Source organism: Pseudophryne corroboree, chromosome 6 (assembly GCF_028390025.1).
Source record: "Pseudophryne corroboree isolate aPseCor3 chromosome 6, aPseCor3.hap2, whole genome shotgun sequence".
Lineage (NCBI taxonomy): Eukaryota > Metazoa > Chordata > Amphibia > Anura > Myobatrachidae > Pseudophryne > Pseudophryne corroboree.
The window spans coordinates 28900891-28914687 of record NC_086449.1 but is presented as its reverse complement, the minus strand read 5'-3'; the positions used below and the strand labels follow the sequence as shown (position 1 = coordinate 28914687).

At 49.6% G+C, this 13797-nt stretch overlaps 1 pseudogene; it reads left to right on the top strand.

Moving 5' to 3' along the window:
* Positions 1 to 12925: 12925 nt before the first annotated feature.
* On the top strand, positions 12926 to 13044 carry LOC134937839 (5S ribosomal RNA; annotated as a pseudogene).
* The last annotated feature ends 753 nt before the right edge of the window (positions 13045 to 13797 follow it).

Sequence of the window (13797 nt, the reverse complement as noted above, 5' to 3'; positions counted from 1 at the left end):
GTGTTTCTTCTGCGGTGGCTGCAGAGTGCTCATCTATGAAAGGGCCGCAGATTCGGCATTCAGGACTGGGTCCTGGTGACCACGGATGCCAGCCTGAGTGGCTGGGGAGCAGTCACACAAGGAAAAAATTTCCAGAGAGTGTGATCGAGTCTGGAGACTTCTCTCCACAAAAATATACTGGAGCTAAGGGCAATTTACAATGCTCTAAGCTTAGCAAGACCTCTGCTTCAAGGTCAGCCGGTATTGATCCAGTGGGACAACATCACGGCAGTCGCCCACGTAAACAGACAGGGCGGCACAAGAAGCAGGAGGGAAATGGCAGAAACTGCAAGGATTCTTCGCTGGGCGAAAAATCATGTGATAACACTCTCAGCAGTGTTCATTCCGGGAGTGGAAAACTGGGAAGCAGACTTCCTCAGCAGGCATGACCTCCACCCGGGAGAGTGGGGACTTCATCGGGAAGTCTTCCACATGATTGTAAACCGTTGTGAAAAACCAAAGGTGGACATGATGGCGTCCCGCCTGAACAAAAAACTAGATATTGCGCCAGGTCAAGGGACCCTCAGGCAATAGCGGTGGACGCTCTGGTAACACTGTGGATGTACCAGTCAGAGTATGTGTTCCCTCCTATGCCTCTCATACAAAAAGTACTGAGAATCATAAGAGGGAGATGAGTAAGAATGATACTCGTGGTTCCGGATTGGCCAAGAAGGACTTGGTACCCGAAACTTCAAGAGATGTTCACGGAAGACCCGTGGCCTCTACCTTTAAGAAAGGACCTGCTCCAGCAGGGGCCTTGTCTGTTCCAAGACTTACCGCGGCCGCGTTTGACGGCATGGCGGTTGAACGCCGGATCCTGAAAGGGCATTCCAGATGAAGTCATCCCTACCCTGGTCGAAGACAGGAAGGATGTAACCGCAAAACATTTTCACCGCATTTGGCGAAGATATGTTGCGTGGTGTGAGGCCAAGAAGGCCCCTACAGAGGAATTCCAACTGGGTCGTTTCCTACATTTCCTGAAAACAGGACTGTCTATGGGCCTAAAATTAGGGTCCATTAAGGTTCAAATTTCGGTCCTGTCGAATTTCTTCCAGAAAGAACTGGCTTTAGTGCCTGACGTTCAGATGTTTGTAAAAGGGGTACTGCATATACAGCCTCCTTTTGTGCCCCAGTGGCACCTTGGGATCTCAATGTTGTTTTGAGTTTCCTAAAGTCACATTGGTTTGAACCACTCACCACTGTGGACTTAAAATATCTCACATGGAAGGTGACGATGCTATTAGCCCTGGCTTCAGCCAGGCGTGTGTCAGAATTGGCGGCTTTATCATATATAAAGCCCTTACTTAATTTTTCATTCTGACAGGGCAGAATTGAGGACTCGTCCTCAATTTCTCCTTAAGGTGTTTTCTGTTTTTCACATGAACCAACCTATTGTACCTGCGGGTACTAGGGACTTGGAGGACTCCAAGTTACTTGACGTTGTCAGGGCCCTGAAAAATATGTTTCCAGGAAGGCTGGAGTCAGAAAATCTGACTCGCTGTTTAGCCTGTATGCACCCAACAAGATGGGTGCTCCTGCTTCTAAGCAGACGATTGCTCGCTGGATTTGTAATACAATTCAGTTTACACATTCTGTGGCAGGCCTGCCACAGCCAAAATCGGTAAAAGCCCATTCCAAAAGGAAGGGGGCTCATCTTGGGCGACTGCCCGAGGGGTCTCGGCTTTACAACTTTGCCGAGCAGTTACTTGGTCAGGGGAAAACACGTTTGCTAAATTCTACAAATTTGATACCCTGGCTGAGGAGGACATGGAGTTCTCTCATTCGGTGCTGCAGGGTCATCCGCACTCTCCCGCCCGTTTGGGAGCTTTGGTATAATCCCCATGGTCCTGACGGAGTCCCCAGCATCCACTAGGACGTCAGAGAAAATAAGATTTTACTTACCGATAAATCTATTTCTCGTAGTCCGTAGTGGATGCTGGGCGCCCATCCCAAGTGCGGATTGTCTGCAATACTTGTACATAGTTATTGTTACAAAAATCGGGTTATTCTTGTTGTGAGCCATCTTTTCAGAGGCTCCTTCGTTGGTATCATACTGTTAACTGGGTTCAGATCACAGGTTGTACGGTGTGATTGGTGTGGCTTATTATGCACGCTCGTCCGGGCACAGTATCCTAACTGAGGCTTGGAGGAGGGTCATAGGGGGAGGAGCCAGTGCACACCACCTGATCCTAAAGCTTTTATTATTGTGCCCTGTCTCCTGCGGAGCCGCTATATCCCCATGGTCCTGACGGAGTCCCCAGCATCCACTACGGACTACGAGAAATAGATTTATCGGTAAGTAAAATCTTATTTTCCCTTTGTGGAGAGGACCTTTCCCATAAGTCCGTGCGGTGCGCGATGACGTCATCGCCCACCGCTCGGCATTGTGGGAGCGGCCATAGACACTAGAGGTCATAATTGAGGGAACAGCTACAGGGGGCACAGCTACTGGGGGCACAACTACTGAGGGCACAGCTACAGGGGGCATATCTGTGACCACGCCCCTATCCCATGAAGCCACGCCCCTATTTTTTACAGCGCTTCTGCAGCGTGCACTCACCCTATTGGGAAATTAGCAGTAGCAGCAAGGTTAGGTCTAATTCCTAACAGGATAAAGGACCCCTGACGTCACAAGCACGTGACATGCGACAACAGGCGGAGGAGCAAGGTCCGAACATGGGAGCCCACATGCCATGCCTTGCTCCACTTCACTACCTGGTCACTAAAGGCAATGGTGGTGTGGTTAGTGACAGTGCTATCCCACCGACCACGCTCCTCCCCCTGCCGGCGCATGTCACATGGTACAGAAGCCAGAGGTACTTTAGCCTACTAGGATTTAGCAAAGACCGTAGCTGCAGCAGCTTGTATTATTACATATAGCTAATAGATAGAGATATTTACACTAGCTTCCTGGGTCTGCAGGTCTGCATGCACCACTCTCAGTCACTCTTTGCGGGACTCCACAGCCGCTAACATCCCCTGCCCCCCATAGAGTGGGGGGAAAAAAGTGTAGCTCCCCCCCCCCCCCCCCCCCCTACATTGGTGAAACCAGCACCAGGCAGAACCAGCCAGTGGGGATAATGCCATAGCAGGGTAGACACTCGGTATGGGGGTCCCCCTGCCATAGCATTAATCTGCCCCCCCCCCAAACTAGTCAGCCCAGTGCTGGAATTCCTCGGAAGTGGGGACCCCAAAAAATAAAAATGGAGTCCCCCTCCCGAGCAACAACCAGCCCTGGGCTATGCCCCGCACCCCTGGTGGCGGTGGGTGTGGGGTTCATTGTTAAAATTGTTCTTTACAGGTGGCCTACAGGTCCCAGCAAGCCTGCCCCAGCATGCTGGCACTTGGAGAACCACAAGTGCCAGCATGCCCGGATATAAATGGCCTGCTGGCACCTGTTGTCCACCTGTAAAGAAAATATAAAAAATAAAAACACCACACAGTCTTAAAAAATAAGTTTTATTGCACAGGGTCTTCACCTGGGGGCGGCGGCCTTTAAGCTCTTTTGCATGGCCGCCACCTCCCCAGGGCTTCCGGCGTCTTCACCTGGGGGGGCGCCACCTCCCCAGGGCTTTCAGTATCTTCCTCTGGCGTCTTCACCTGGGAGGTGGCGGCCTTAAAGCTCTTTTGCATGGCCGCCGCCTTCCCCAGGGCTTCCAGCGTCTTCACCTGGTGGGCGGCGGCTGCTAAGCTCTTTTGCATAGCTGCCGCCCATCCAGGACTTCCACTTCTACATTCAGGAGCTCTTCTCCGCTCCTCCTCCGCCGTCGGACTGACAGACGCTCCCTTGCGCTGACTTATATAAGTCAGCCGGAGGGGACGGGGCGATGACACAGCGAGCCGTGATTGGCTCGCGGCGGCCATCTTGAATTTAAAAAATGACGCAGAGGCGCCATTTTTTAAATTGGTACCGTTCCGCTGCCGAACTCTGCACTGCCGCCGGCACCCACGCCGCCCGCACCACTGCCGCCTGCACCCCCGCCAACGCCCTCACCTCCGCCGCGCCCACAACAGTTATTAACAGCGGATCCAGTGACAGATCCGCTGGCCAATCACCGTGGCCTCACTGATAGGGGCGTGCTTTCATGGGTTGAAAGCACGTCCCTGTGTGAAAGCGGCACCTCTAATGGTGTCTAGAGGTGCCGCTTTCCCATGTTTTTTCACTGGGCTTTTAATGCCCATTGGTAGGCCCTGCCCGCGCCCGCCCCCCACTCCCATATCTTTCCCTATCTGACAGGGAGGCACCACAATCGGTGCCTCCCAAACACATTTTACACAGGAGTAATGGTTAGGATAATATAAAGCAAATACTTATGACACAGAATATGTGTCATAAGTATCTTCTTTATATTATTTTAATCAGTAATGACAGGTGAGGCACTGCCTCCCCTGACTGCACGTCCCTGGGCTAAACAGGGAGACTTGTCACACTGGGTGGAATGGGTTAGGCTGTGGGAAGGCGAGGTTAGTTAGGCTGTTAGGGTTTAAGCTGCGGGACAGGTGGATAGGAAGGTATGGCTGTGTGTGTGTGTGGGGGGGGGGGTAGTATTAGGCTGCAGGAAGGGTAGGTTAGGTGCAGGGTAAGGGTTACAGTACCAAAATGTGTCAGTACGATGATTGCCGGGATCCCATACCCAACCTGGCCACTATTGAAATTAATGTGCAGTGCTTCTGGCAAATTTCTATTTTTAAGGAGAACTTCATTGGACAAGGGTCACAGCCCTCTTCTCTAATTGTTTACTGCACTCTTTTATATGGGTTCTAATTCAGACCTGATTGCGGCTGCACATTTGTTAGTAAAACCATGTGCACTGCAGGTGGGGCAGATATAACATGTGCAGAGAGAGTTAGATTTGGGTGGGTTATATTGTTTCTGTGCAGGGTAAATACTGGCTGCTTTATTTTTACACTGCAATTCAGATTTCAGTTTGAACACACCCCACCCAAATCTAACTCTCTCTGCACATGTTACATCTGCCCCACCTGCAGTGCACATGGGGGCTAATTCCGACCCGTTCGCATGCAGCAGTTCTTCGCTGCGGTGCAAATGGGTCAGGACTGCGGTTGCGCGGTGCACGCAATGCGCACGCGCGACGTTGCTCACCGGGCAGCGATGCCGCCAGCGCAGAAAGTGATCGCAGCGGCGATCGCATGAAGACTGATAGGCGGGAGCCGTTTTTCAGGCGTGGTGAGGCGAACGCAGGCATATCCAGGCGTTTGGAGGGCGGATGTCTGACGTCAATCCCGGGACCTTCGTTGCTGGATCCGTCGCACAGGTAAGTAGTTCTGACCCTGGTCTTGTTTTGCAGGAAACTTTTTTAGCATAGCTGGGCTGCACAAGCGATCGCAGCCCTGCTATGCAGATATACACTCCCCCATAGGCGGCGTCAAGTTGATCGCACGGGCAGCAAACAGTTGCTACGTGCGATCAACTTGGAATGAGGGCCCTGGTTTTGCCCAACTGCTAACAAATTTGCACAGCAGCCAATCAGGTCTGAACTGCGCATGCGCCGCAGTGCGCCGCCAGAGATGCGATCGGCAACTCAGCCCACGTTCGCTGGGTGGGAGAGGGCGGGCCGGCGGCGCGGTCTGGGCAACGCAGGTGTGCCTGGACCGTGCGGGGGGCGGGCCGCGGCAGCTGCGTGACATCACACGCAGCTGCTGCGACCCGGAGAATGACGTGTAGCTCCCTGACGGCGTGCAGGAGCTGCGCAGGTAGGGAGCTACTCTTCGGGAACAAAAGCACCGCCGTCATGCGATGCTTTTTTACTTGTGCGGGGGGGCACTGACATGGGGGCAGACTAGCCCTGTGCTGGGCGTTCCTCCCGCATGTCTGAGTAACTATTAGTAGCCGTGCAAAATTTTGCACGGCTACGACCATGTCTGAATGACCCCCATAGTTCTACTTATCCGGACTATTGGTTGGACTTTCAAAGACACTTTTTTATTCAAGTGAACCTGATTAGACCGTCTATTGGCCCTCATTCCGAGTTGATCGGTCGCAAGGCGAATGTAGCAGAGTTACACACGCTAAGCCGCCGCCTACTGGGAGTGAATCTTAGCTTCTTAAAATTGCGACCGATGTATTCGCAATATTGCGATTACTAACTACTTAGCAGTTTCAGAGTAGCTCCAGACTTACTCTGCCTGTGCGATCAGTTCAGTGCTTGTCGTTCCTGGTTGACGTCACAAACACACCCAGCGTTCGCCCAGACACTCCCCCGTTTCTCCAGCCACTCCTGCGTTTTTTCCGGAAACGGTAGCGTTTTCATCCACACGCCCATAAAACGCCGTGTTTCCGCCCAGTAACACCCATTTCCTGTCAATCACATTACGATCGCCGGAGCGATGAAAAAGCCGTGAGTAAAAATACTATCTTCATTGTAAAATTACTTGGCGCAGTCGCAGTGCGAATATTGCGCATGCGTACTAAGCGGATTTTCATTGCGATGCGATGAAAAATACCGACCGATCAACTCGGAATGAGGGCCATATTTGTATAACTTGCAGTGCTCACAAATGTGTTAATTGGTTGCAGCCATGTAGCATACAACTGTTTTGATGGCTGGGAATACGTTACATGTTGCACTGCAACTTTTTCTATTTTTTTTATAGATTAATCTTGTCCAGGTGCCAGCGTTTTACATCTGTTTAGTACATTTATGGGTTTTTTAATGTTTAAATAAATGGCTATATCTACTTAAATAATAGAGCTGAATTGAATTTAACTTTTTTATGCGACTGTCCGCGCTGCTTAAAGTCTGTGTTTTGTGGTTACCATTTATTGGGGCTGGCACCCCTTTAAGCAGCTGCTGTATAAGCCAATACTGCTGTGTGCCTGGAATTATTCTGTTTCTTCTAGTGTTTAGCCTAAGCGGTGGCCAGCGTGCGTGTCGGCAGTGTCAGTGTCAGCTGCAGTGGCGGCCTCTTCTCCCCTCACAGCGGCCTGTTAAAATGTAACGGATTTAAGTAAACCAGAACTGCATCATGGGGTCTGCGGTGGCTGGGATGGGGCAGGAGAAAGGGAAGAAACTGGGGGGGGGGGGGGGGGTGCTATTTACTAAGCCTTGGATGGAGATAAAGTCACTGGAGATAAATGCCCTTATTTATCAATGAGTGATACATTTCACTGTGAGTGATAAATTGCACCAGCCAATCAGCTCCTAGCTGCCATGTTGCAGGCTGTGTTTGAAAAATGACAGTTAGAAGCCGATTGGCTGGTGAAATGTATCACTCACAAGGAAATGTATCACTCATTGATAAATAAGGGCAAAAGTCCCAGCCAATCAGCTCCTAACTGTCATTTTTCAAACCCAGCCTGTGACATGGCAGTTAGGAGCTGATTGGCTGGTACTTTATCTCCAGCGACTTTATCTCCATCCAAGGCTTAGTAAATAGACCCTTTAGTGCCGAGTGCTGCTCAATCATTCCTGGAGATAATTATATGTCAGGTGCTAGATAAGGGGAGGGCTCACAGACAAACAGCACAGAGAGCGGGGGTGCTCCCCCCCCCACCTGGTATCCCCCCAGCACACTGACTATTACCTGTAACAATACTTGAACCTATCTGGTAATAGAATTTCAGAGAAATTGGTCTCATGCGTTTGCAAAGACATGTTTAGCTGCTGAGCCACGCCAAGGCTTCTCCGATATAAGCAGTCCTAACTCTACATAATAGCAGTGCCCACATAGGGCCATGTGATTTGTCTACAGTAAGCAGCGGTGCAAGTATGCGGGTATGGGTGGGTACGGCGCACCCTTAAGAATTTTGCCGTGGGTACGCTGTACCCACACCGACGGGCCGCCGCTAGCTACCGCTGATGTGAGGGGAGGAGAGCGCAGCCTGCGCCTCTCCTGCCCCTCAATGTCTTCGTTCAAATCAGCGCCGCCCGTGAGCCAATCAGAGCTTGCGGAGCTTTGATTGGCTCACGGATCGGCGCTGAATTGAACTCACCCGCCGGAGACTGAGGGGAAGGAGAGGCGCAGGCTGCGCTCTCCGCCCCTCACACACGGGAGACAAGACAGCAGCAGCAGTGAGCAGGGGGGGGGGCACTGTGGGGGTCAATGTATATGTGGCACTGTTGGGGGCAATGTATATGTGGCACTGTGGGGGGCAATGTATATCTGGCACTGTGGGGGTCAATGTATATGTGACACTGTTGGGGGCAATGTATATGTGGCACTGTTGGGGGCAATGTATATGTGGCACTGTTGGGGGCAATGTATATGTGGCACTGTTGGGGCAATGTATATCTGGCACTGTTGGGTGCAATGTATATCTGGCACTGTTGAGGGCAATGTATATGTGGCACTGTTGGGGGCAATGTATATGTGGCACTGTGGGGGGCAATGTATATGTGGCACTGTGGGGGGCAATGTATATGTGGCACTGTTGGGGGCAATGTATATGTGGCACTGTTGGGGGCAATGTATATGTGGCACTGTTGGGGGCAATGTATATGCAGCACTGTGGGGGGCAATGTATATCTGGCACTGTGGGGGGCAATGTATATCTGGCACTGTTGGCGGCAATGTATATCTGGCACTGTGGGGGGCAATGTATATGTGGCACTGTTGGGGGCAATGTATATGTGGCACTGTTGGGGGCAATGTATATGTGGCACTGTGGGGGGCAATGTATATCTGGCACTGTGGGGCATTCGTGTATCTGGCACTGTTGGGGGCAATGTATATCTGGCACTGTTGGGGGCAATGTATATCTGGCACTGTGGGGGGGCAATGTATATGTGGCACTGTAGGGGGCAATGTATATCTGGCACTGTGGGGGGCAATGTATATCTGGCACTGTTGGGGGCAATGTATATCTGGCACTGTGGGGGCAATGTATATCTGGCACTGTGGGGGGCAAGCACTGTGGGGGCAATGTATATCTGGCACTGTGGGGGCAATGTATATCTGGCACTGGGGGGCAATGTATATCTGGCACTGTGGGGCATTCGTGTATCTGGCACTGTGGGGCATTCGTGTATCTGGCACTGTTGGGGGCAATGTATATGTAGCACTGTTGGGGGCAATGTATATCTGGCACTGTGGGGGGCAATGTATATCTGGCACTGTGGGGGCAATGTATATCTGGCACTGTGGGGCATTCGTGTATCTGGCACTGTGGGGCAACGTGTATCTGGCACTGTGGGGGTCATATGTGTATCTGCCCCTCCCCCATATGTGTATCACGCCCACATTTTCATTGGCCACACCCATATGGCATTTGGCCACACCCATTTTTTGGCGCGTGCACACAGTACCTGTAAGACATTTTTTCTACTTGCACCACTGACCGTAAGGCCTCATGATAAAGGCTCATACAAAACGCATCTAGACAGAGGGCTAGCTTACCTGGGAGCCATTTCTCTGAAATTCTATTACCAGATAGGTTCAGGTATTGTTACAGGTAATTTTCAGTCTGCTGGGGGGATACCGGGGGGGGATTACATCTTCCAGCTCACCAGCGCAGCGTGAGAGGTCACGCTGCGCCGTCACACGCTGCTGGGAGCCGGCGGGAGAGAGCAGATGAAGTGTCCTACCTTTCTGCCCCCGGTGTATGCTGAGTTTTGTGTGCGGGCGGGGCGAGGGGGTGGCCACACATGGGGAAATGCCAATCCCAGGGATCCCGGGATTGTAAAAATAGCCCAGGATTGGCCACCCTAGTTACCAGGGTCATTACAGGAGGAAGCAAAGGGTGATTTTTAAATGAAATTAAGTGACCTCACCTTGCCCACAATCCTTCCATATTGCTGGTACCCCTGCACTGGGAACCACACAGGTACTAAACCCAGCAGCTCTGCTGCAGGACACACCCCTGAGTGGTAATAGATATGCCCATAGGTGGAGCTAGATACGCCCTTTGGGTGGTACATGACACGCCCCCTCATTCGTCCTGTCAGGATATCTCCTGAGGGAGCAGGCAAGTTGCGCTGTGAAGTACTGCAGCACTGACAGGCTCCATCAGTGCTATTTGGTGGCTCTCTCCCCATGAAGGACAGCCCTGAGGTGGCTCCCACCCTCATATACGGCTCGTGGTGGGCGCCAGCTGAGGGTAAAGCCCAGAGGAGTAAACACAGGATCCCACTTTTAGAGTTTATCACAGCAAATATGTCACAACTGAGGGCCTGAGCTGACGGGAAGCAGCCTCAGTTGTAGGGGCTGAGATGTAACGGAACCTGGGAGGTTGTATCAGACCCATAGACATGTAAGTAACATGTAGAATAACTGCCCGAAGGCGTGACCACGACAAACAGGATAAAAGTCAATGATGTTTATTATGACATACTCCGTAACACAGCAGCAAATAAGAAAACATAAAACTCAGCAGGGAAATAATACAGTTCCTGGGTACTACAGGGTGGCAAGGACCACAGGGCTCTGGTAGTATGAGATAGTTCTTAATAATCTTCTAGGTGGAAAGTCCTTACCAGGCCCGACTGTAGCAATGGAAATAGCCCAGGATCGTACCAGCTGGTGTTCCAGGAAAAGCTGGGCTGCTGTGGGTAAAACGGCTGCTGTGGATACTGGCAGAAACCAGACTGATGTTGACACGGAGTGAATACTGGCTGGAACCAGTTAAATAATAGAATGTAGCTTGAGAGCGATGAAATATGGAATGATGTGTGGAGCTAGAGAGCGGTGAAATAATAATACCAAAGGTGAATGGTAATCTGCAGAAAAGGGTACCGGCGCTTTAAGAAGAGCTGACCTCTGCTGGAAGCTGGATGCTGTAAGCAGGTGAATCTGTGGCTGGAAGCAGATGAGTCCAAATGGATAGGAGAGTCAGGCTACACCGCAGGTGGAAGGCTGGAGCGGATCTCTTTAGTGGAGGTTTGGAAATAGGAGCTGGAACCTGGAAAACAACCACAGGAGAGAGACAAACTGGAACTAGGTTTGACAACCAAAGCACTGACGCCTTCCTTGCTCAGGCACAGATTACTTATACCTGCAGCAAGAAAGGGATTGGCTAGGCAATTATGCAGATTAACATTGCAAACAGCAGATTGGTGGAAATGAACAGATGACAGAATCCAAGATGGCTGCGCCCATGCAGACACTTGGAGGGAAGTTTGGTTTGTAATCCATTTGGGAATTAAAACAGTAATGGCGGCGCCGGCCACAGGAGACGCCAGACTGATAAGTGCACATTTAACCACGCGGACACAGCGGAGGCCGCGGCTGACGTAATCACCACTCTGACATTCTGCATGTAGAAACTCAGGAACAGCGGCGGAGGCCGCGGGAGACGCCATTCCGGATGTAACAGGCGTTGCGGTGACCGCGTCTCAGAGTGACAGAAGAGGAGGCAGGAATGTGGACATCAGTATAACAGATGGGATCCGGTCCTGGAACGCTGAGCCAGCCTTAGGAGGCATCTGAAGGGTAAGTAATGGCGTCCAGATACCCGGATCGTGACAAAATAGAGACTGGTCATATAAAAGTGCAGAATATGCACAAAAACGGTATACAAGCGGGTCTGTGTCACAGCAACACCCCCTTCACATTTAGTGACAGCCTCCGTTATAGGCTCGCTGACCCATTATCTGAGTCAGGTTTAGAATGAACCACCCAGCACAGCCCTGACTAAGCCCTAGTTCACAGAGTGTATTAACAGTGTACAAACCCTAATGGTAGGGGGATCGTGTTGTCCTACCCACTGAAAGGAACATCCCCTCTCCACCCCACTAGGCAACAGAGACAGCACCAAGTATCTATGCTATGGGGTTTATTCAGAGTTAACAAACCAAAAAAGACGATCAGGTGAACAAGCTCCTCCCAGCGAAACGCGCGTCACTTCCGGTCCGGCGTTCGACTTCCGGGATCTCCGTCACGGAGCTCCGGCGGGCGGACTCCCTCACAGCACACTGCAAGTACCCGTTACCACCACCCCCTGTAATTTGTGACAGGCACCTCATCCCTCTGTGCTTTTACTAGTCACAGGGGATGAGTATTCTCCGCTCCGTGTTCATGGCACGGACAGGATAGGTTGCTATAGCAACAAGCCCTGACTCCAAACAGTTATCCGTGGCTGTCTCTCCAGATTTTCTCTATATAGTCCAGGTATTTAACCATTTCAGAGATCTATAAACAGATGGCAATGCAATGCATTATCCCTTTCAAACAGCCAAATCAGGACAGTGTTTTGGAGAAACTGAACAAATTTACAGGGAGGTCTACACACTTAATCTGCACTGCATTAATTATGACAAATATGGGGTTATGTGTGTAAAATAATTTCTCATTGCAAATTGATTAATGATTATATTGTGGTATCTTTCTTGTGTGCTGAACGTTATGGGTATCATTATGCTTTTTATGTGGTAACATATATCATTTCTGCAAAGCAGTCAGCAATTTATTTATTCTGATTGTATCTAAATTCAGACTGACTGATTCCCTCAATTACTAGTGACTGAATTCTCAATCATTAGAATATTTAGATGTGCATATATTTATGTGTAAGCCTTTTTTGCTTTATGAATAAGGAAACTCAATTTAATTGAGAACAGTGAGCATGCAGAATTTGTTCTGCCCTCTTTGAGGACTTTTTGCTTCACAGATATGTGTGTCTTTCTCATGGTTTTCCCCACAAACCACCACTATTGATACGGTTATATTTTGAATGCTACACTTTGAGCGAACAAACGGCACCAGTGTCAATATTAGGATACTGGCTGTCCTATGCTTCATTTGTTTGATACTATACATATGTGAATATTCCCTCTGCACTTGGTTGCATACTGTCTCACCCAAATTTTGGGACACAGTGCCTAGATACTTTTTAGTATCTGGGTTTAATTTTTCGCTATTCCTTTACTGACCAGCCCAAACCTATTAAGCAATTGGTTTTTTCCTTACGCAGATAGGTATTTACTTGACTATCTACAGTCATACCATGCTGGATATGCCCGATCCCGTCTGATCTTGGAAGCTAAGCAGCATTGGGCCCGGTCAGTACCAGAAAGGGTGACCCTCTGGGAATACTGGGTACCGTAGTATCAAGGAACACACCTCCTGTGTATATATCTTTCATTCACGGGCATTTCTATTGCCATTGGTCTTTGCAGCACGAATATCTGGGTTACCTATCAGAAGGAGTCTGGAGTCGTTAAAGCCGGTTTTTTCCTGTTTTTCTCATATGAATATACTGAAGTATAAAAACTCATAAATCCATAGAGAACACAGGATTTACTAAAAAAAAATTCGCTTTTGATTCAATTCATACATCAATACTCGCTTGTTTCAGTGGGTGTGCGGACAAACTTTCTGCCACCTACTTTACATTAAGAGAGTTACATATCGTCAATTTGTGATTTAATACTCTTTTTATCTATCTTGCTGATATATACAGCATCATTTATCTAATTTGTTTTTTCCCCCCTTTTTTTATCGTCTGACGTGAAATAAAAGTTAAGTTTTATCTTTATAATCACATTTCATTACACTATCCTCTTTAAATCAATTTATCAAAAGTGTGCCCCAGAAAGACATCCAAACAGTCTTTATATTTGCTTCTTTGCAAAAAAACCCCTTTTTCAAAGTTTGTTCTGAACTTATGTCCGGGAGCACCGCCAACCCCACACTACCTATACAAGCCAGCCAGGTGAATTGGTAGTTTTACGTTGGTTATTAATATGATTTCTGCCTCCTACGGCAGATAAAAATTTGCTTATAAACTGCTATCACTCAATCACAATCTGAACCAGTGCGGATTCCAAACCCCCAACCCATTACAACAAACCAAAAAAGTAA